Below are 23,401 nucleotides of genomic sequence, written 5' to 3'. Positions count from 1 at the left end.
TGGTCAATCCATCACTAAGTCACATCCATTCTTTCTCCCCAATCAGCCCCTTCTTTTCCTTTCCCATCACTACCACTCCAACAGGCCTTTGTTATCACCACTACCCTAAATGGCTATCTCATGGGATCCCTCTGGAAGGGACTAAAAAGTCTCCCATCCAACCCCTTTAAGGTCGCAGCAAATTAGTGGCAGATCCAGGACTAACACCCAAGCCTCAGGATTCCCAGTTCAGTATTCTTTTCATTACACCACATTGCTCTAACCAGTCTGCTGGCCTCCAGGATTCTTCACCGTCTTCTGGTCAGTCCAACCCCTTCCCCCAGCTCATTTGCTGCTGTAAGTTCTGAATCCATCCCTCCATGGCTCAGAAGCGTTCAAAGGCTTCCAGTTGCTTATGAAAGAGTCTGGAACTCTTCTTTCTGGTCCTTCACAGTCTTTGAATAGTGGCTTTAGAACCAGGTTCAAATGCCAGCTCTGATCCACCCTGGGTGACTTTGAGCAAGGTATCTGGCCACTGAGCTTCTTCTCCTATCAGGATGGCTTCAAAGGGATCTTCTGCCTCCAATTCCCATGATGTCTTTCCTTCCTTCTTTCTACCATTCTCCTTCATCTAAACAGGAGTTCTCATCCCTGCCAAATATGTCTCTGTCTTTCCAAAACATTTTAAATTTCTTTTTTCTAAACCTTTAACTTCTGTCTTAAATTCCATTTTTAAATTTTTATTATTTAAAAAAATTACCTTCCAGCTTAGTTAAGTGACTTGTCCAGGGTCACACAGCTAGAACTATTGGGGGCCTGATTTGAGCCCAGGTTCTCTTAGGCGTGGTGCTCTAGCCATTGTGTTCCACCCTGATCCCTACCTCCTTTGGCCCAGAATGCCTTCCTCTCATTCCCACATCTCTGCCTGCTGAAATTCTACACATTCTTCAGAGCTCAGTTCAAATCAATCCACCAACAAGCATTTATTAAACTCCAGCTGAGTGCCTGGCAATGAATTGCAGGATACAGACAGGCAGGAACAAACATGCAGAGCCCATCCCCTGGTTTGGGGGGGGGGGCATTCTATGAAATGCCACCATCTCCTGAGGCTTTCACTGATGTCTCCAGCTGGAAGTGGATGCCCATTGCACTTCTCAACATCAATGGAACGGTGTTACCTGGGAATATCAGTATTGTACCCATTGGATCCACCTTTTGTTTCTGGACCTGTGACTTCAGTCCCTGAGAGACTGATTGAGATTTCCTTTTGTCTGTCTCTCCTTGGGTACCCAGCACCCAGTCTAGCACCTAGTAGGTGCTCAGTAGATCAGCCAGAGCAGGTCTGGCTGGGTGATGCTATGACTCACTGTCTTTCATACCATCCTTTCTTTGTCACTTCCCTCTGTTCCCTGCAGTGTCCTGGTTCCTTATATGTGACCTCTTTGGGGTAGACACGAATCCAGAAAGATAGCCGTGGAGCCTCAGTCCCTGGGCCCCGGGGGGAGATGACTGGGGAGTGTCCTGGGGGCAGACCCCCTGCTCTCCCCTCCGAACTGGGTCCTCCCTGGATTTCCCAGCTCCCACACCTACCTAATTCTGCCTGCTCTGAGGCCATGGCTTTCTTTATTGCTCTCCCTCACTCCCAATAATTGATTCAGAATGAAAAAAGCAGAGCTTGGGCTAAATGGCTTCGAAGGCCCGGGGAGGTGTGGGGCCGGGTGGGAACTGGTCCTGGAACTTCCTTAGCCCCTTTGGGGGGGAGCTCAGGAGCACCTTGGGCTTGTTTGCATTTTTCGCATTTATATCTGCCTGGGATCACGTTTCATACCCAGAAATCCTCTCGCCTCAGGGTCGCCCCAGCCCCTGCCCTATCCCTACTATGTGCTCCCTGCCTCCTTCCCCGAGGGTCCCTTCAGCACCCTGCCCCCCAGCCCGTGCCCCTCCTAGCCCCCCAGCCCCGTAGGGCCTCCCGGGCTCAGTCCCGCTGGGCCATCCAGCCCCAAAGCTCAGGATTTGCAGTTCCTGCGGAGGCCGCCGCCGCCGTGCAGAATGGGAAGGGGGTGTCCGCACCCGCTCCCCTCCCACTCCCCATCACCCCAATCCCCGAGCCGGGCAGGAGCAGCAGCCAGCCAACGCGCCTCTCAGCAAATCCCAGCTCCATTCAGCTGCGTGATTAATGGGCCTGCCCTCCCCATGAACCTGCCTTTAATACTGAGGAAGTTATGAAACCGCTATACATCAGCAGCTCCGGGCCCGATGCCCCCTCCCGCCGCCTCCTCCCGCCCCGATTCCCTCTTCAAAATCTCATTTGGGCTCTGGGCGCCCAGGTCCGTCCCTCCCCTGGATGCTGGCGGGGGTGGGGGTGGGGGGGGGCTCTGCGCCCCTGCCCGCTGTCCATGGTGAGGACCTACAAATCATTTCCCTTCCCTGCTCTCTCCTCCCCTCCCTCCCGCCTCTGCTCCTCCCCCCCACGGCTGCATCTCCGGCCCCATTTAGAATCGCTGACATTTTATCTGCATTACATACATCACTCCATCCCCAGCAGCCATCTCTCATGGATTGCCGGGGGCGGGGGGCGGGGGGCGGTGGGGGGACCAGCCTGGGAGAGGCTCGTGGTGCCCTCTCAAGCTCCCCGGGAACCCAGGTATCCCCGCGGCTGGGAAGGGCAGGTAGCAGAGGGAGATCAGCCATCCTGGTTCTCCTGATTCCCACCTCTGCCCCCACGGTAGCCGCCCCAGTTCCCTGCCGTATTCCCCCTAGAGAGCCTTTCTAGGTCTGCATATACTGGGGGTAGGACGGCATTCCTGCTGCCCCCCCCCCCAATACTCTTCCACAAATTCCAATGGGCCATAAGAGACAGAAAGAAGGAGGCTTCTCCTCTCGGTCAGAGATCTCTGCCCGGCGGCTCTGGGGAAGTCCTTCTGAAGAGCCCACCTGCACCCCCAGGCTGCTTCACGCCAGATTCCTTTCATTTGTCCTTACGACAAAGGGGACCCGGAGGCTGAGGCTAAGTCTGGGGAGCAGAAGTGGACTCTCCTCTCCATTCAGAACACCTGGTCCTCTCCCCTAGCAGCCATGGGCAGACAGTGCTCACCCTGGAGCCCCAGGGTGCGGTACACCCCAGAGAGGAGCAGAGGCTTCTCAGCTGCTTGGGAGATGGGGAAACCGCCACCCAGAGACAGGAGGCCAGGACACAAGGACCCCGCTAAAGGCTGGCTGGCAGCTTTCCTTCCACAGGGGCAGAGACAGGGCACATATGGAAGAGGGATACCTCGGCAGACAGACAGACGGGGAGACAGACAGGGCCCGGGGAGAACAAGGGGCACAATTGGGATAATAAAGTCAAACAAAGAGGGAGACAGACAAAGACTAGACAAAGGAACCATCTCCTCTGGGGAGTCAAGGAGACAGGGCACTGAGCACAGAAAGTCCCAAAGTGGACACAAGCGAAGGTATCTCCCTGCCAAGCTGTCTCTGTCTCTGTCTCTGTCTCCCGTCTCATTCTCTTCTGTTTCTGTCTCTTTCTCTGGGTCTCTGGGTCTCTGGGTGCCTATCAGTCTGTCTCCTCTCTGTCTCGGTGTTCCCACTCCCACCCCACCCTGGCTTTTGGTTAGCTTCTCTGGGCACTTTTCTTCATTTCTACCCTCCCTCTCCCCCCCAGGGAAATCCAAAGATGTCCTCCGCCCTGAGGGCAGATGAGGGGCTGGGGGTCCTTCTATTCCCTCCACTCTAGCTCCTATGAGGGGCTGGCTAAGAAAGGAAGGCTGGCCGGAGAGGTGGAGAACAGGATGGGGGCTCGCTCTCCTCCCCTGATTCCAGACTTAGCCAATGACGAAAGAGAGTCTATTAGAGGAAAAGGGGCTTTGGGGGGGAGGGGAAGGGCACGGGCACACACACACACACACACACACACACACACACACACACACACACACAGTGGTGCAGCTCCAGACAAAACAGGCCCAAGCTCTGGACTCAGAAAAAGGGAACCAAAGAAATCCTATTCATTTTCATGGTGTTTGCATCTCATTTGAGTGTTGCCCATTTCACCTGGCCCTTTCCCGGGCTCTCTGCTCCTCTCTGCCTTTCTGGAGGTGGGAGGCAGCTGGGGTGGGGCAGGGTGCTGGGGATCCCTGGGGAGAAGAGGCTGTCGGGTGTCCATTGGGCTAGTGAGGAAGGAGGGGCTGCAGAAATGGCCTGTTTGCCCTCCACTCTCCCTCCCCTGGACACAGAGGAGCTTCTCTGCCCTCCCTCGCCTTCTCCCCTCCCAATCTCCTTCTCTGGCGGGGGCTTGGGTGCCCGGAGCCTCAAACGGGGGTGTCTAAGCGCCTGCTTGGCAGCCCAGCTGATCCAGCTCGTGCATCTGAGACTGGAGCCACCCCAGATGGAGGAGCAGCGGCTTCCCCCTCCTTTGCTTAATGACTCTCTCGTTTTCCCAATCACCTACCCCAGAGCATTTGAAATTATCCTTGACTCGTCCCTTCTCCTCACTCCTCATAGCTAGGCAATCACCAAGCATTATCAGCTCTTGCTGGGAGAGGTTTTCCTCTTCCGTGCCATCATCATCCTTCCTCTTCTCCCCATTGCAGCTGCCATCACCTCGTCACCTCGCGCCTGGACTATGGCGATGGGCTCTCGGCCCCTCTCTCTTAGCTTATCTTCTTGAAAAACGGCTTTGCACATAGCACTTCCTGCTTAGGAACTGGGAATGGCTCCCCATTGCTTATCCAATACAGTGCCAACACCTTAGCCTCAAGCCTGGGAGGTCCCGAGGATAGAGGGCTGGACCAGGAGTCAGGAAGACTTGAGTTCAAATTTGGCTTCAGATGCTGGCCAGCTGTGACTTGACCTTGAGCAACTCACCTCTGTTTGCCTTTGTTTCCTCATGGCAAAATGGGGATACAATCTGCTCTCTTGGGCTTAACTGTTTCAGCCACCTCTAACTCTTCCTGAGCTCATTTAGGATTTTCTTGGGAAAGATACTGGAGTGGTTTGCCATTTCTTTCTCCAGTTCATTTGACAGACGAGGAAACAAAGGTAGAAGGGGTTAAGTGACTTTTCCAAGGTCACATAGATAAGAAATATCTGAGGCTGGATTTGAACTTAGGAAGATGAGTCTTCCTGACTCCAACCCCATTGCTTTATCTACTACACTACCTGGATCAGCTACTTACTGCTTAATTTTGTGAAGTGACCCTGAGCAAGTCATTTCATCTCTTTGGGATTCAATGTCCTCACCTATAAAATGTGGATATACTTACCCTAGAAGGTTGTTGACAGGACCAAATTAAATCGCATATGTGTTAGGGACTGAGTTCTCCACCCTTTCATTTGAGAGAGACAGAGAGAATGAGATGGGGGAAGAATGAGAGAGGTAGGGGAGAGGGAGAGGGACGAAGGACAGAGTCGGAGATAGAGACAGACAGACAGACAGACTTGAAGAGATTTTAACGTGTTACCCAGATCTTCTTAGAAGGTGCCAGCATCTCTCTAACTCCAGAAGGGAACAACAGGATTGGTGGAGCCTCCATTTTGGGCATTTTACCTAGTTAAATCTTGAATAGTTCTGGAGTAGGCTTGATTTCTCTAGGAGACGGCTAGGAAGGAAAAGGTAGCAGGGAGAAGGAAGAAGGAATCTCCCTTCCTGACTTCCTCCATCCCTCGGACATGCTCCCTGTGATCCATTTTCTACCTCCTTCTCCCACTCTGAGCTCATGCTCTTGCCCATGGCACCATGCGCTTCTAATTAAGCCACCATCACATTTCCTGGTCATCTCCAAGCCAGTCCTCTTCAAGTTTAACTCTTCCTGCAGGTCCCTCGCTTCCTAACTCTATAATGGAAAACAGTCATTGGTGCTCCCATTCCTGAAAATGGCAGGTCTTGGCCACCACTGCCAGAGATGTATTGTCTTCCTCTATCAGAACCTTAGTAAGCTCCCTGAGGGGAAGACATGCTTTGTTTTGCTAGGTGTAACCAAGGCCTTGGACGTGGAGTCAGGAAGAAATTAATTTGACTCCTTAGACATTGGACTGTGTGACCCTGGGTAAGTCACTCAATCTCTCCGTCTTGGTTTCTTCTTCTGTAAAATGGGGACACCCTCACAGAGTTGTAATGAGAATCAAATGTTAATATGTTTAAAGATTTTGCAAGCTTTCACATTTTTGTTTTTATTATCACTTATATTTGAAGCCTCACTGCTTCAGACTAATGCTCCCCCTGACAACTAGGGGGACCTCAAACACTGCACTCCCTGTTCCCTCAACAAGCATTTATGAAGCACCTACTGTGCGCTAGGCATTGTGCTAAGCACTGGACATACTAAAAAAATCCCCAAACATACTCCTCACCATCAAGGAGCTCAGATTCTAATAGGGAAGAGAACATGGTGCAGTGAGGGGGCCTGGAGTTAAGAAAATTATCTTCCTGAATTCAGATCCAAACAGTAAATGTCTGAGGCTGGATCTGAATTCAGGACGAGTCACTTAACTTTGTTTGCCTCAGTTTCCTCATCTGAAAAATGAGCTGGGAAAGAAAAAGGCAAACCCCTCTTTGCTAACAAAATCCTAAATGGAATCACAAAGAGTCAGATAGGACTAAAAAAGACTGAACAACAACCACACATACATGACATCTACAGTATAAATGGGCAGAAATCTTAGCGGAATGAGCTCACCATCACCCACAGCTGCTGTATTTTCATAGTCAACAATTCTGAAATTCTTCTCTGTGAAGATATCCTTTTCTTATTCCATGCATTGGTTGGTTGGTTGGTTTGCTGTTGCCTTACCTTCTGCCTCAAGAACTACTCTTAAGACAGAAGGGCAAGGGCTAGGCAACTGGGATTAAATGACTTGCTCAGGGTCACTGAGCTGGGAAGTGTCTGAGGCCATATTTGAACCCAGGGCCTCCTGACTCCAGACCTGGGATCTACCCACTGAGCCACCAAGCTGGCCCTACCTCCATTGTTTGTGTGCCTCATTCTTCTTAAACCCATTTTCATCTTCACTGGAATGATTTCCAATCTTTCACCCCTCAGTTAGCTCCCAAATCATTGCCATTTTCACTTGCAGTTTTCTCTTCCCAACCTTAGCAGCTAGATGACACAGTGGGTAAATGAATTAATTAAATAAAAATTGTTAAGGAACAAAAAAATAAATAAAATAAATAAATAACATAAGGAAAAAAGCGTTGTATCTGATTCTTCATGACCCCATTTGGGGTCTTCTTCTAGGCAGAGACACTGGAATGGTTTGCAATTTTCTTTTCCAGTTCATTTTCTGAATGAGGAAACTGAGGCAAAAGGGCTATGTGATTTTAGCTAGAGTCTGAGATCAGATTTGGACTCGGAAAGATGAATCTCCCCAACACCAGCTCAGGTGGTCTGTGCCTATTCACTGTGCCACCTCGACGCCTTGCACATAGTAGGTGATTTTTAAAAGTTTCCTTTCCCAGTCGTGACCTGAAGTCAATTGGTTCAACTCTGTAATGTTCAGCACTCTGGAATTCCTTGCCCCCATGTCCTATTTCCCTTCACTTCTGATACCCCCCTTTTTTAGCTTCCACTCAATTTCTAAAAGCTGTACATACAAGGACATTGAATGGGTCTATGGTCAGTTTGTCTGATCTGATCTCAAGTGGGTCTTTACTGTTTTTATTCTTCCCTTTCTCCTCAGCTGCTGTGACATCCTGAGAGGTAGAAGGTGACAATGGCAAGACATTGAGTCAGAGGGCCTGGAATTCAAATCCAATATTTGATACAACTCCCTGTGTCCTATTGGGGAAACTGGTTAACCTCTTTGGGTCTTAGTTTCCCCATCTGCAAAATGGGAGGAGGGATTAGGTGGTCTCTAAGATCTCTCCAAGCTCTAAATCTAAGGTCTGATGATCTCCCCACACTACTTCTCCCTCTCAGGCTCCTTTTTGACTAGGAAAATATGAGCTCATTCTCTTCTTCCCTATTCTATAACTCCAAATTCCTTAATATCATTGCTTGTGCTCTTCTTTACTCCGGTTTCTGAAGAAAAAGTAACCCTTCTCCTTACCAACCTTTTCCCTTGAACCCTTGATTCCATCGCCTCCTTTCTCCTGTCTGGAAACAGATCTTTGTCTTCACAATTATCCCCCTCTTTCTTTAATCTTCAACATCTCTCCGCTATTGGCTCCTTCCCAGCTTCCTACAAGCACAATCAAGTCTCCCACGCAATCCTCAAAACCCTCTCACTTGACCCTTTCATCCCCTCTAGCTCTGGTCCTCTATCTGTCCTCCCTGTCACAGCCAAACTCAAATAAGCAAAAGCTGCCTACAGTCATTGCCTCCCCCCCTTTCTCTCCTCCCTCCCCGATAATCTGGCTTCTGCCTTCATCACTCAACTGAAACAGCCCTCTCCAAAGTGACTGAGGATTTCTACTCATGAGGCTGCCTCTATGACCCCTTTGCAGTTCTGGTCCAACTTGACCTCTACAGCATATTCACTGCTGACCACTACTCCCTTCCAGGACACTCCTTCATCTCTGGAATTGGGGCTCCCGCCCTCTTTTGGTTTGTCTCTTCTCCGTGTCCCTAGATGCTTCATTTTACAGATCCCATTTCTAACTGTGGGTAGAGTTCAAATTCTAGCCTGGACATTTCACTCTTCCCTACATTCTCTCTCTTGGTAATAATATCGGCTCCCATAAGGTCAACGATCATCTTTTCAAATGATTCTCAGATCCAGTTCTACCGTTTCTTCCGATTTCCAGTCCCCCATCTTCAACCGCCTAATGGACACTTCAAATTGGATGTCCCATGGGCATCTCCAATTCAATATATTCAAAGCATCTCAGTGCCTTCCCCTTCCCCATCCCCAATCCACTCCTTTTTGCAATTTCCCTATTTCTACTTAGAGCATCATCAACCTTCCAGTAAAAACAACCATGTTCCAAATGGAGACCTTGAAACTCTTCACTCACACTGACCCCATAGAGTTGATGATTTCTCTTCCATCTCTCTTGACTAGCACAATCCCTGCTCTAATTTAAGGTCTTTTCACCCTTTGTTCAATCAGTCATGATAGCTTCCTCATTGGTTTCCCTACTTCAAGGCCCTCTTTTCCAATCCATCTTCCACACAACTGTTAAAGCGATTTTCCTGAAGCTCACATTGGCCCATGTCACTCCCTTGCTCAATAAACATCAATAGCTCTCTGTCATCTCTAGGATCCGATAGAAACTCTTGTGTTTGGCATGCCTTCACAAGCTCACCCCAATCTATCTTTCTAGACTCATCACACAATGTTCTTCTTCATGTAGTTTAAAGTCTGGTTCGATTTTTTTTATATTTCTTTTGGTGACAATATCAGCTATTATGGGTCCAGTTATCATCTCTTCAGATGGCTGCAATCTCTCCCTAGTCTCCCTTTTGACCCCTGTGCCATGTCACCAACTGCAAACTAGACATTTACCACTGGATATCCTATAGAAGGACAGCTAGGCAGTGCAATGACAGAATGCTGATTCCGGACTCAGGAAGACTCATCTTTTTTACAAATCCAAATCTAGCTTCAAACATTTACTAGCTCCCTGTGTGACCCTGGGCTAGTCATTTAACCTTGTTGGCCTCAGCTTCCTCATCTGTAAATTGAACTGGAGAAGGAAATGGCAAACCATTCCAGTATCTTTGCCAAGAAATCTCCTGATGGATTCAGGAAGAGTGGGACACAACTGGAACAACTGAACAACAATAATCTTTTTTTTCCCTTTCGTATTGTTATTTTTATTGGGCTATGAGGAATGACAAAATGGAAAGTTTTAGGGGGAAACAGGTCTTCATTTTCTCTTGCTCTACCAATACACTTCATTTGGTCTTCTTGACTTGAATCCTTCCTTTTTTTCTTTAAACCTCTACCTTCTGTCTTAGTATCAATTCTAGGATTGACTGAGCTGCAGGGGAGAGGCATTTGGAGTTAAGTGACTTGCCTGGGGTCATACAGCTAGGAAGTGTCTGAGGCCAGATTTGAACCCGGGGTTCTACTGATTTCAGGAGTGGTCCTTTATCCACCAGGCTACCTAGTTGCTCCACAAATCCATCCTTAACCTAGCTGCCAAACTAATATTCCTAGCACGCGGATATGACCACAGAATTTTTACTTTGAGTAAAAAGCTCTAATTGTTTCTAGGATAAGAGGTTCACTCCTTTTTGTCTCATCACAAGCTGGGTCTCATCCTATTATTCCCTTTCATTTGGTGGCTAGATGATGTAGTACAGTGATGGCAAACCTTGTAGAGACCTAGTGCCCAAACTGCAATCCTCATGTTGCATTCGAGTCCCCCCTCCCTTACCCCAGACTGTTGAGCAGAGGAGTGGGTGATGTCCTCAGGCATGATGGAGAGGGGGAAGGAAGCAGCTATAGGTTCACCAACACAGATGTAGTAGATAGAGTTCAGAAGACCTGGGGTTAAATCTCAGTTCACTAGTGTGTAGTGTGACCTCGGTGTGGGTAGAGTAGGAGGGTTGGCTTAGGGAGCTTCAAGTCCTTTACCCTTTCTCAGCCTCTGTTCCCTCATGTGTCAGACATTGATAATAATAGCATCTACCTCAGAGAATCATTGTGAAGATCAACTGAAAACTAAATATAAGGGGCATGTAGGTAGTTCAATGGATACCCTAGAGGTCCTAAATTCAAATCTGACCTTAGATATCCGTCTTGTTAGGATGTTGTTTCCTGAGGGCATTGACTGCTTCTTTGTATCACTAGGGTCTTCTATTTAGCAGGCACTTTAAAATTATCCTCCAAGGGGGGGCAGCTAGGTGGCTTAGAGAATTGAAAGCCAGGCCTGGAGACCAGAGGCTCCGGGTTCAAATCTAGCCCAAGATACTTTCTTGATATGTGACCCTGGGCAAGTCACTTACACCATCTGCCTAGTCCTTACCACTCTTCTGTCTTGGAGCCAATCCACACTACAGCATGGATTCTAAAACAGACAGTAAGGGTGTTTATTCATTCCTTCCAGGATTCTGAGGATACACCACAGAGGGGAATGGTGGAAGTGGGTGATTGACTCCCTGTATGGGCTAATCACAGTGGGTGCAAATTGTGGGAATGGAAAGAAGAGCCCTTGGATGAGGATTCTGCTTTGGACAGTCTTCAGGGCTAGGGGTCATTTGATGGAGTGGAAGGAGCCCTAGAGAGCCACCTGAATTCCAATTCTACCATGTCCCAGAGTCTCCCTGACATCAGGAAGGAAGCATCTTGCCCGGATGGAACAATTTTCAGCCAGGGAGAAGTCTGAAGCACTAGATGATGAAACACTGGAAGCTGCTGCCTTCCTGTGTGGTCCACCAGAACCTCGGGCTCTTCCGATGACTTCACTAAGCAGCTCCTGGAAGCAGGGGAAAGGATAGGGTGACCTTGAATGGGGAGGGGGAGGGCTTCCAGCATTGCAGGGATGTTGGGGTGCAGGTCTGGTCCCTAAAAGAACTAGGATCATTCCTGGGAAGCTCTGGGAGCATGGGCCAGTCTCTGAACTACGTCTCACAGGCATTTTCTTCATCTGCAATATCAGGGTGATAATTCTGTAGAGCCGTTGAGGTAAAATGGGGAGAGCACTGGGGGTCTTGGACTTGGAGCCCCGACTCAGAAACTCGGCTCGGTTAGTTTCTAGTCGCGTGTCCCTGGGTCAGTCATTTCCCCAAGGCTTGGTTTCCGGGGGGAAACATTTAGGATAACAATGTTTCTGGGACTTAGAGCGCCACAGAGAACCAGGAAGCTTTCCAAATGGAGATGAGCCTAGGGAAGGTCTTCCCCCCTTGGGGGGCTCTGACAGAATTCGGGGAACTTACCCTCGATCGTAAGAGTTGGCCGGCTTTGCCCAGCCCAGACGCAGGAACACAGACGGGATGAACTGCACAATGATGTGCCAGGGCTGGGGATTCTGGGAGTGTTTGCATCGATCCTTCGGAAAGGCAGAAAAAATGAGTTCGGGAGCCTCCCTGTGGCGGCGGGTGGGAATGACATGTCTCTGCCTTCCCTGGAGCTACTTCAGGGGGAAGAAATGAATTGCAAATAGCCTTGGTTCGCAGAGAGGAGCTAGGTTACTTCCCCAAGTGTGGGCGGGGGAGCAGACGAATGGGTGCACTGACTAATAATAGTAATAATAACAACAGCTAGCATTTGGATAGAGTTTTAAGGCTAAAATGAAGACAGAGCCAGTGGTTTTCATTGTCCCGTTCCTCAGTTTCTCCATCTGTAAAATAATCCTCCATAATCCTTCCAGCGCATAGCTGGTCCCAGGATCCAAGAAGGGAGATGTTCCGGTTAGATCTCCATCGTGGAAGGAAGGAGGAGAGGTCAGATTTCTGTCCCTCACACGGGGAAACAAGGCACTTACTATGGGACCTTGGGCAAGTCTATTCGTTTTCATCATCCATTCAATTAATTTCTCTAAACCGGGGTTATGTAGTTGCCAGTAGAAGCCGTTTATCCTTGGACTTGGAATCAGAGTTTGAGGCTGGTTTTGATGCTGCCACCTGTGTGACCTTGTTCGAGTCAGTGGACCTCAGTTTCCCTATTAGTACAAAGAGAATCGTTCTGGATGATACTAAGGTTCTGACAGTCTACTTTTGCGAGGCACTGTGCCAGAGTATCTTGGATGGAAAATAACACCTCCTCTGATCTCGGGAAGTTTACTGAGGGGGCTGAAAGGGGCTGGGGAGCAGGGATTCACCCCCAAAATCATCATGCTGATTGGAAGATGGTGGGAGGTCACATGAATGGGTCTGGCTCTCTTACCCAGATCTGCATTTTTTTCCCTGTGAGGAATTCCTGGAGGAAAAAACTACAGCAAAACTAGGATACAATTTGGAGCCTCAAAGAGTTACTGACTCAGGGAATGGAGAGATTAAGTGGCTGGACTTGAATCCATGTTTTCCTTACTGCTGGAGGCTTGTTTGCTGCCCTGATTCTCCCCTGGAATATATATGGGTATTAGATGTTTGAAATATATATATATATACACACATATATTATAAATATATGTAAGGATGCACAGACATGGATAAGCACAGTTGAGATTCAGGTAGTCAAGTTAGAGACTGACCTGGAAACAGCTATTTAGCCCTTCTTTCCCTTAAAAGTGTGCAAAGGGATTTACAAACAGTATTTCATTTTATCCTCACAACTATACTAGGTGCTGCTTTTCCCTTTATTTTATTCATGAGAAAAATGAGGCAGAGATGGCAATGACTTGTCTAGGGTAACACAGCAAGTATTTGAGACTGGATTTGAACTCAGATCTTCCTGATTCTGGGAGGAAGGAGGGAAGGGAAGAGCATCTGGGAGCCAGAACCCATTAACTGACTTCATCCATCAGTCATTAGTTTTCGAGTAGAAGGGCATTGGTAGGCATTGGCAAGGGCTTGGCAGTGGTAGGGGGAGGGCTTGGCAGATAGGTTGTTACCCTACCTGGAGAGGGGCAAGGACCTGGCGAAAGTGGGGAGAATAGCTTTCTGTAAAAAGGTGAAAGGGGCTCAACTGAGATAATGAACAAGGAAGAATCATGAAGGAAAGGAACAAACTTTTATGTAGTGCCTACTATGTGCCTTAGTGAATGTGTGCCCTTTATGAATATTATCTCATTGGTCCACATAACAGGTAGGTGGTGTTACTATTTCCACTTTACAGATGAAGAAACTGAGGCAGTCAGAAGTGAAATGATATTTACCCCAAGGACACAGAGTTAGTGTCTGAGAGTGGATTGGAACTCGGGTCTTACTGATGCCAAGCCCAGAGCTCTGTCCACTGAGCCCCTGAGGAATCGATCCTTCCAGGGGCTGGAGGAGAAAGAAGTTGACATAGGCAAAACATTGGACCAAGACAGACCTTAAGAGATACGAGTTCAAGTTTTTCATCTTACAGACAAGGAAATGGAGGCTGAGAGGAAGTAACACATCCAGGTCAACACAGAAATTGCTCAGTAATAACTCACTTGCCTCTATTCTTGAAAGTTTTCACTATTTGAGGCACAACAACTCTTTTCAATCTGGCTCAGAAGACCTACTGATTTTTATCAACAAAGTCTGCCTCTTCCTAGACTATCCACCCCCTCAATTCAAGGACCTTCCATCTTTTAATTATGTCCTATTTTTCCAGTAGAGTAATTGAAAGCACTGAGCCTGAAGTGAGGAAGACCCGAGTTCAAATCCAACCATAGACACTGCCCAGCTGGGTGACCCTGGGCACCTCTGATTGCCTGACAAAAGGATGGACACACCACTCCAGTATCTTTGGGTAGCCATGGTCCAGGGTTGGACCAAAGAGTTGGACATAATACACCACCACCACCACCGCCATCTTTATTCTCTTTAGTTCTTGATTATATGTGTATGTGTGTGTGTCTCTGTGTGTGTTTTCCCTCTTCCCTGTTAGATTGTTAGTTCTTTGTGGGGCAAGGGCTGCCTTTTGCCTCTTTCTGAATCCCCAGAGCTTTGGCACATAGTAGGTGCTTACTAAGTGTTTACTGACTGACTCCTAGAGGGAATAATGGGTTCACCCTTCTCTGTCTTTCAGAAAGGCTCATGCAGCTGGTTTCCAGGGACACTGAAGTCACAGCCACAAGCTCACAGGCATTGTCAATCCCACACTGCCCCAGATGCACACTGAGGCACATGGAGATTAGGGTACACCTCTTGGCCAGCCCCAGAAGACCAACACGGGTACTCCTTTGTAGGTGCACGAGCCCCTTCAGGAAATCTCTGGTTGTACACACATACTGTAAAGTCTCTCACCCCTGGCCCCATCTTGGAATGGCCCATCCCAGCCCTTAGGGGATAAGAAGCTAGGGAGAAACCCTGGTCCGGAGAGGGGACAATGGATCGGGGCCAGGATGGGGGTGATCCAGCCCATCCTTCAGTGTCACTCTGGCCCTGAGGAGTCCATGATCTCTGACCCCTATTTTTGGGTTCGTGGGGAGGTCAAAGGGTGAGGACAATGTCACACTTCACCCTGGTTCTGCCTTTCGAATCAGGAACCCAGAGATGTTGGAGAAGGGACCCAGCATCCTAAGAAGGAATCCTGGGAAGGGAGAGTCTCACCAGTCTAGAGAGGGAGAAAAGAAAGACAAAGGAGAGGCAGGGGCCAGTCGTCTCCCTTGCACCCTTCTTTTCAGGACAGGATCTCCTGAAATGTCAAAAAGTTCTTCCAGGTATCTAACCTCCTTCCTTACCAGTGAGGGCAAAGAGTCCATTCAGCAAAAGCCTCCTCCAGCCTTTGCCCCCGACTCAGCCAGAGGCAAGGAGCCCAGTGTCCTAGATAAGGAAGGAGAGAAAAGGTGAGACATGAGAGACATTCTCCAAAGAAGCTGGTCGCCAAATGCAGATGATCATGGAGATGGGACACTGGCCTTCAAGGTGGCCTCCAGAGAGCATGTCCATTTCAGGAGCCTGCTCTTCCAGCTAGGAGTCAGGTCCAGGCCCCTTCCTTCTTGGGTCATCCCAACTGGAGATAGTAGCATCAGAGTGAGCATTCAGAGCTGCAAAGGCCCTTCAAGATCTCCTTAGATGAAGATCCTGAGGCCCAGAAAAGGCCCCTGAGAACAAATATTCAAAATTCTGGGGTACAAATAATGGTAGGAAGGGAGGTAGATCCCACCACCCAAGTTCCCATGGCCTTTGATTCCATGAATTCCAGAGATTTCAATGCAGTCTCTTGCCTGAATCAGGTCTACACTGTTGAGCAATGGGGCTAGAGTATCTTAAGTCTTGGTCTAGAAATATGGGCCTCCTCCAATTTCTAGACTAGAGGTCAAGTCTTGGGAATGGGAATAAATCCAAAGTGCTTTGAGATCCTCAATATGGTCAGAGGAAGTCGTGTGTCCAGGGTTCCACTACTCTCCAGTAATCGTGTCAGACTGGGACATCTCTCTTCCCAAAGAAAGTCGGGCAACAGAGACCAGAGGTCATAAATATAGTCCTTTTAACACAAGTAGAACTCGTCACCAAGAAAGAGGCCAACCTAGGATCTTGGATGGGGGAGGGAGAACTAAAACCCTTTCCCTATTGTGAGTCCTACAGAGGTCAGTGCCAGCAGCCTCCCAGTTTACAGAGCAATCTATCCCCTGGCCCACAATGATAAAGGACTGGGTTCCCATGATCAAAATCCCTTCCCCTCCTTGACGCCCAGTTGTCTTCTGGAGACAATAGCTCCCAGAATCTTCTTGGAAATTGTCTGACCTAAGATTCTACTGCTTCAGGGAGACCAGAATGGGGAGACCCAAGGCCTCCTGGGTAGCTTACAGGAATTGGGGAGAAGAAGGGAGGAGAGGGAAAGAACTTAGAGGAAAGAGAGTCAGCCTGGCAGCTGCTGGAGGAAGTAGGGATGTTTAGCCCGGAGAAGAAAGAAGACTGAAGAGTTGATGCTATCTTCAGGTATTTGAAAGGCTGCCACAAGGAAGAAGGATTAGATATCTTTTTCTGAGCCCTTAAGGGCAGATCCAGAGAGTGGGGTGGAAGTTGCAGATTTGGACTTGGTGGGAGGAGAAATTTCCCAACAATTAGAGCTGCCCAAAAATGGAATGAATGGCCCCAGGGTGCAGCACTCTTTAATTGAAGCTCTCCAAGCCCGGCTTGAAAGAGCCCTCCATAGGGATGTCCCCCCCCCCACTCTTTACCTGGGCTTTGGACCACATGGCCTCTCGGGCCCTTCCAGCTCCGAGATCCAGCGGCCCAAATGATGCCCACAAAGCCTGACGGGATGACAGAGAGAGGGACAGAGATTAATGAGAGAGATAGCCCCAGTGAGTCAGAGAGAAAAAGAGAGCCCAGGGGAGGAGGAAAGGAACAAAGGAACACGTATGTCTTCACACACCTTGGGTTTGCCCTTTTGGAATGAATGCTCTAGAAGGACTGTCCAGGGCCCTCAAAATGCATTTTCAGAGTTTGACTGCATGAAGGACAGAAGACTGGGAAATGAGACACCTAGGGCAGGTGATGGCAATAAGAATAACTAACTTCTGTGGGCCTTACAACAACCCTAGGAGGGAGGTGCTATTATTATTCTTGTTTCACAGATGTGGAAACTGAGGCTGAGAGAGCTCAAGTGATCAATATCTAAGAAGAGATTAGAACCCATGTCTTCCTGACACCAATTCCACTGCTCTCTCTCCTTACATCAGTGACCTAATCTAGACATTGCAAGCCAAAGGACTTGTCTTTCATCACCTCTTAACTGAGGGAAGTGATCTCTAAGCTCTCTTATATCTCTGTGACTTGACTCTGTGTCCAGCTAGCTCTTCTGTCTCCAAGGTACCTAGATGGCTACTTGGTATTTCTTTTCTTCTCTTTCCTTTTTCTTCCTTTCTTTTTATTTTTGACTACCTGGTATTTCAGATGATTCTTGGGGAGGGAGAGAGAGAGAGAGGAAAAAGAATGAGAGAGGAAGAGAATATATATAAATATATGTAGAAGAAGAGAGAGAGAGAGAAAGAGAGAAAGAGAGAAAGAAAGAAAGAAAGAAAGGAAAGAAAGAAAGAAAGAAAGAAAGAAAGAAAGAAAGAAAGAAAGAAAGAAAGAAAGAAAGAAAGAAAGAAAGAAAGAAAGAAAGAAAGAAAGAAAGAAAGAAAGAAAGAAAGAAAGAAAGAAAGAAAGAAAGAAAGAAAGAAAGAAAGAAAGGAAGGAAGGAAGGAAGGAAGGAAGGAAGGAAGGAAGAAAGAAAGAAAGAAAGAAAGAAAGAAAGAAAGAAAGAAAGAAAGAGAAGAAGGGAGAGACAGACAGACAGACAGACAGACAGACAGACTTTAAGAATGAGCCAGCAGGGAGGGGCAGCTAGGTGGGTCAGTGGAGAGACAGCCAGGCCTGGAGATAGGAGGACCTGGATTCAAATTTGCCCTCAGATACCTTCTTGTCCTGTGACCCAGGCAAGTCACTTAACCCAGATTGCCTAGCTCTTACCACTCTTCTGGAACCAATCAGTTCCACCCCAGAATATAAAGGTTTAAGAAAAATAAAAGGGTGACCCAGCCCCTTAATTTTCCAGATAAGAAAAAGGAACCTCAGAGAGATGGTCTGTCAAGGTCACACAGCTAGTCAGCAGAAGTGGGACCAGACTTGCCCCTGGAGAGTCCAGATTTCTTCTGGTGTACGTCCTGCTTCTCAGAGTGGAGCTGCTGGTGCCCCCGAGGGGGAGTGAGCCCCATCCATTCAGCTAGTGGGCAGGAGTGGTGAGGAGCAGTTCCTCAATGATGCCCCAGCAGCTGTGGGGAAGGAAGGCAACTGGGAGCTTCTCCTCCCTGCAGACAAGAGGTAGAGAAGTTTTCTTCTGGACCTGGGGGCCAAGGAGGGGGCAGAGGGAGCTTCTGTTACAAGGCCTGGATTCTGAAGGCAATGATGCAGGTGGATGTGCTCTAACCACGCTCTAACATATAATACCCTTGTCCATGAGTCCCCATCCCACACATGCACACCTGCCCCTAACTAGGCTGTCCTGTTAAATAAAACCTTCTACCCTAGGAATAACTCTAAGACAGAAAGGCTATGCAAACAGGAGAAGTGATTTGTCCAGGGTCACACAGTTAGGAAGTGATTGAGGTCTGATTTGAACTCAAGTCCTCCCAACTCCAGGCCTGGTGCTCTATCCATAGTGCCACCCTGATGCCTCATAACTATATGTGCTAGCACACAATCCTATATCCCCACAGAAGAAATGTGACTGGCCACCCACATACAGGGGGCAACATCTTTCTTTCCTTTTTTCTGTCCTGAAGTTGGAGGGGGTGTCATTTGCAATTGGGGGGGGGGAGCTCTATCCAAGAGAACTCAGGTGAGGAAGCCTGAAGATCCATAAGAGCTTAGTCTTTGGCCTTATGGGAGTCTAGATGGGAAGTGAGCCCTGGGAGAGAAAGAGCCTCAGAAGAGGACCCAGGGTATGGGCATGGGGGAACCTGCAAGGGAAAGAGTCGTGCCATATGTCCCAGGTTAGGACAGCATCTCTCCTAGGAAGGATGTGAGTATGCTACCTTCTGACAAGGCCCTGGGTAAAGTCCCAAGTGTACCCACTTCTGGCTCTAATAAATGAACACACTCCTAAAGTCAAAACCATACAAGGGCTGAAAGATAAGAAGAGAAAAAGAAAGAAGGAAAGAATGAAAGGAAGGAAGAAAAAGAGGGAGGAAGGAAGGAAGAAAAGAAGGAAGGGAGGGAGAAAGGAAGAAAGGAAAGAAAGAAGGAGGGAATGAAAGGAGGGAGGGAAGGAAGGAAAGAAGGAAGAAAGATAATGGATGGATGGATGGATGGGTGACTGGGGAGAGACAGACAGGTAGAAAGAAAAAGATAGATATACACATAGAAAGAGAAAAGAAAGCTAGCTAGCTAGATGGAATGATAAAGATACTTACATTCCAAGAAATGAAATAATATGCATAGAACATGAAAATCTTTAAAGCACTTCATATTATTGCCATCGTTATTTTCTCCCTCTCCATGCCCATGGGGTTGGTGCACATGAATACGAGAGTGTATCTCGACACACACACAGGCCCTAACGCCCCCAGATGTCCCCTCGCACACTGCCCCCATCTCATCCTTCTTCATCTCTGTCCCCCAAAGCCTCTCCCCGTGAGGCTTCAGCCTAGGCTCCACCCCTGCCCCTGGAATCCCATCCTAAGTGCCTGCTGCCCCCTGCTTGTGAGAGGGGGAATGAGCCACCCACCGAGCAATGTCCAGCTCAATGACTTGGATGACTCTCCTAATCCGCCTCCCCTAAAAACCCTGCCAGAATCCTCTGGTCCCCCCTCTCACCGCAAGGGGGAGAGAGAGAGGAATGGAGAGAGAGGAAGGTGCCCAAAGACTCGAGATGCTGGCATTCTCAAGGCAGAGCTGAAATAAGGGACTGAGAAAGGACAGAAGGAGAGAGACAGGGGGTGGGGGATAAGGAAAGGAAAGAGGGAGAGGGAAGACCAGGGCAGAGGGATGGGGGGATGTAGCAATGTCAGCAAAAGAAGAGAGAAAAAGAAGGTCCGAGATATGAGAGGGAGCAAGAAAAGGGACGAGGGAGAACAGAGAGGAATAATGGTGAGGAAGAGAGATGGAGGGAGGGAGGAGGGGGAGAGAGAGGGAAGGGGGGATGGAGAGGGACAGACAGAGGAAAGGGGAGGGTGACTGAGCTCCCCTTTGACCCCAGGCCCCAGAGATGCTATCAGGAAACACCCCCCTTCTCTTCCCTCCCCCCTTCCTCATCCTCAAGAAGGCTGGATAATCCTCCCTCCATCCCTCTACATTCCAGTCTTGGGGCCAGCCTCGTTTTACAGCTTTGCTGCCCCTTGACTTTTTATGGCAGTCTCATTCTCTGGCCCTTGTCTCCTGGCCCTTGATGGCATCTGGCCTGGCCAGGGAAGGCAGAAATCACTGGCGTGGGGGAGGGGGGTGTCCCTCCACTGCCTTGTCCCTGGCTCGCATCCCCTCCCCTGTCTCCTTTGAACCCATTTGGGCCAGGGCTGGGGGTGGGGCAGGCCGGATTTCTGCTGTTTCCTCTCCCTCGGGGTAATAGGTCTGGAAGACAGGGCTGTGATTATCCTGGAAGGGGGGCTGGGTGGCTGGACTCCTTGGCCCTGGGGTAGGGAGTCAGGATGCTGTCCAGGCTGGAGGAGGGGAAATCCTGGTCAGCCTAGAAGAGGAGAGATGTTCCCTGAGGGGAGCCCAAGGCTCCAGGGTTGCCTTGGGTGTGGAGCTGGAGGCATCCATCCTGGGGGAACCAGGATGCAGAGAACTCTCTCATTCGACTCCATGACGGCGTCCTGGAACCCCTCCTCCAAGATCTGGGCCCTCGGCCCGTCCCAGCATCCCCTGAGCCTCTGAGGCTGCCATTGGAGTCCCTGCTGCCCCTTCCCTGGCCCTGACAACTCCACACCTCCTACGCCCCCTTCATCTCCAGTCCCTGCGCTTGCTTGAGCTGCCCTCTTCTGGCCATAGGTGGAACTGCAGCCCCAGTTCCCTGCAGTCCCCCAGCTTCCCTTCTGGAAGAAGAGGAGAGAAAGGTATTCATTAGGTGAATAGCATTTGGAGCTGGGATGAGCCTCAGCGAGGATGCAGTGCACGCCCCCCTCCTGTGACATTCGAGGAAACTGAGGCTCAGAGAGTTAAGAAAGTTGAGTCAGACTGTACCAAGGTCAGAAGTGGTACCCAGGTCTTCTGCTCCTGCCATCAGGGTGCTTAGAGATCCCCCAGTGGAACGGAGGAGCCTGGGAAACAGGCAGAGACTAGAGCCCAAAGAGGGGAGATCCAGGACTGAGAAGGAGGAATAGGGGGTAGACTAACGACTCTTCCCCAAGTGGGAGGGGGGCTCGGAGGAGTTAGAACTGGAGGGGACTTTAGAGACCTTCAAATCTAGCCCCTTTGGGTTACAGATGAGGAGACTGAGGTTCAACCAAGGTAAATGACTTGCCTAAGTTCACACAGAGATTCAGGGGCACAAAGGCATTAAACACAGGTCTATAGACCCCCAGCTGGTGTTCTGTAAGCTTGGAGGATTGGGGGGGCAAGATCTCCCAGGATGAGAGATGGGCCATGCTGAGGAGTCAGAAGGATGAAAACAATGACCTCCAGGAAGGGCCCCGGTGCCTCCCCCTCCTGCAGGGTGGGAAGAGGTTAATTGAGTCTGTCTGCAGTTGAGATAAAGCCCTGGCAGAGCCCCAGCTGTTTCCCCCCAAGTGTCTTCCAGATAACACTGCAGATGCAAGCTGAAGATGAACCACACCAGTAGGGGAATCTGGACAAGATCGAGTTCTTGGTGCTGGGGACCACAGCCTCTCCTTACTGCCCCCCCAACCCCAGAGCCTCTCTCTATCCAGCCTTGATCCAAAGGAACCCACCCTCTTAATCACACATTCAGGGGTCTGGGTCTGCCCCATTAAGAAACTGGGACTGGGGGGCTGACTCCCCAAGATGAAGGGGCAAGAGAGGCTCTTGGATGCTGAGGGCTCACTTAAGAATAACTCTTTTTAAAAAGCCAATCTTTCATGTTAGAATCGATACTGAATATTGGTTCCAAGGCAGAAGAGTGCTAGATAACTGGGGTTAAGTGACTTGCCCAAGGTCACTGGTCTGAGGTCAGATTTGAACCCGGGGCTCTCATTCCACTGTACCATCTACTTAGCTACTCCCCGTCCCCCCAGTCACAGCTATTTTAAAGGTCTATTCTGTGTGGCCAATGATATAAGAAAGGAGATTCCCAAATGAGGGAGATAAAGCCTTGGAGAAACTGCAGGCAGAAATGTAAACAATTATTGTAAAAAATGGCAATCTAGGCACAGTGAGGCGATTACAAACTAAAGTGCTTTGGGAGGTTGGAGGAGAAGGACCATTACAGCCAAAGGGTATCAGCCCCACTTCTTTTTCCAAGGCCAAAGGAGTTAAGTGTTTGGAGAGCCTCAAGTGCCATGAGTGTGGGGGCTCCCAATGAAGCCATCCATTAGCATGTCCCTCCTCTCTCCATTCCAGCATCTCCCTTCTGGTCCCCCCCCCCTTTCCCCATGGCACCAACTTCCTGTGCCAACAGGAATTCCTAACAAGGGGCCGTGCCCCCGTCCTTCTGTTTATCTCCTTGACAGGCTCTGTCATGTAAGAAGCTGCCCCTGAGCCTGACCTCCTGCCCTCCACTCCCTGGCCTGGAGCTCTGCAGAGAGGATACACTGAACAGGTTAGAGGAATGAACGCCAGACATCCTTCTGGGGCTCAATGAAGCCTGGAGAGCTTTGGAGGAAGCCCGAACTGAAACCCTTCCCACTCTGGCCCCCACACCTAAACGTGGCTCAGGGGCTGGGCACCTCCTCACACTCCCGAGGTGACAGGGATGCCCCTGAAGTGCTCCTAGAAGGCAAACCCCCCACCAGAATTCTCCACGTTAGCTTGGGCTTGCCAGCGCCCCATTCGCCCCAACCATCTCCTCCCTACTTCTCAGGACCTCAGAACTGGGGTCTCCAACCCAACTGTCTTTCCCAGGGCCTATTCAGGAAGGGCAAGAAGCCCCCCTCCCAACCGGTGAGCCCATGAGAAAGGAAGTGGAGACCCACGGCTGATGGCGACCAGCCACTGGTCTGAGAGGAGGGGGATCCCGGTTATAAACAAGGAGGGAAGGCGACCACGGCTCCTATTCAGAGTGTCACAGCTGGAAGGAGCCACAGAGCTCACTCTCCCACATTTCAGGTGGAAAACCTGAGGACTCACCCAATGTCCCATCCCCCAAACTGGTAATACTAGGACTAAAACGCCGGCTCCTCGACTCTCGGGGGAGTGGAGGGTTCCTAATTATGCTGGGTTCATAGTTTATGACTCCACTCACCTTGGACCCCAAATAAAGCAATGGGTGCTCCTCACCCAGAGAAGAGAAGGCTGAGGGAGACAAGCCTAGGATCCAGCTGTCCATCCTCCGAAAGGCAGGAGTTAGTGAGCCTGTACTG

At 49.4% G+C, this 23,401-nt stretch overlaps 1 long non-coding RNA gene across 1 annotated transcript; it reads right to left on the bottom strand.

Annotated features, from left to right (window-relative positions):
* Positions 1-9,618: 9,618 nt before the first annotated feature.
* Positions 9,619-17,396, bottom strand: LOC130454381 (uncharacterized). The gene is made up of 3 exons (XR_008912021.1): positions 15,179-17,396; positions 11,799-12,523; positions 9,619-11,338 (listed from the first exon to the last, which is right to left on the bottom strand). It is a non-coding gene; the product is annotated as an uncharacterized LOC130454381 (long non-coding RNA).
* Between the last annotated feature and the right edge of the window lie 6,005 nt (positions 17,397-23,401).

This window comes from Monodelphis domestica, chromosome 5 (assembly GCF_027887165.1).
Source record: "Monodelphis domestica isolate mMonDom1 chromosome 5, mMonDom1.pri, whole genome shotgun sequence".
Taxonomy (NCBI): Eukaryota; Metazoa; Chordata; class Mammalia; order Didelphimorphia; family Didelphidae; genus Monodelphis; species Monodelphis domestica.
The sequence above is the reverse complement of the archived record's forward strand: the minus strand, read 5'-3'. Positions and strand labels throughout refer to the sequence as shown.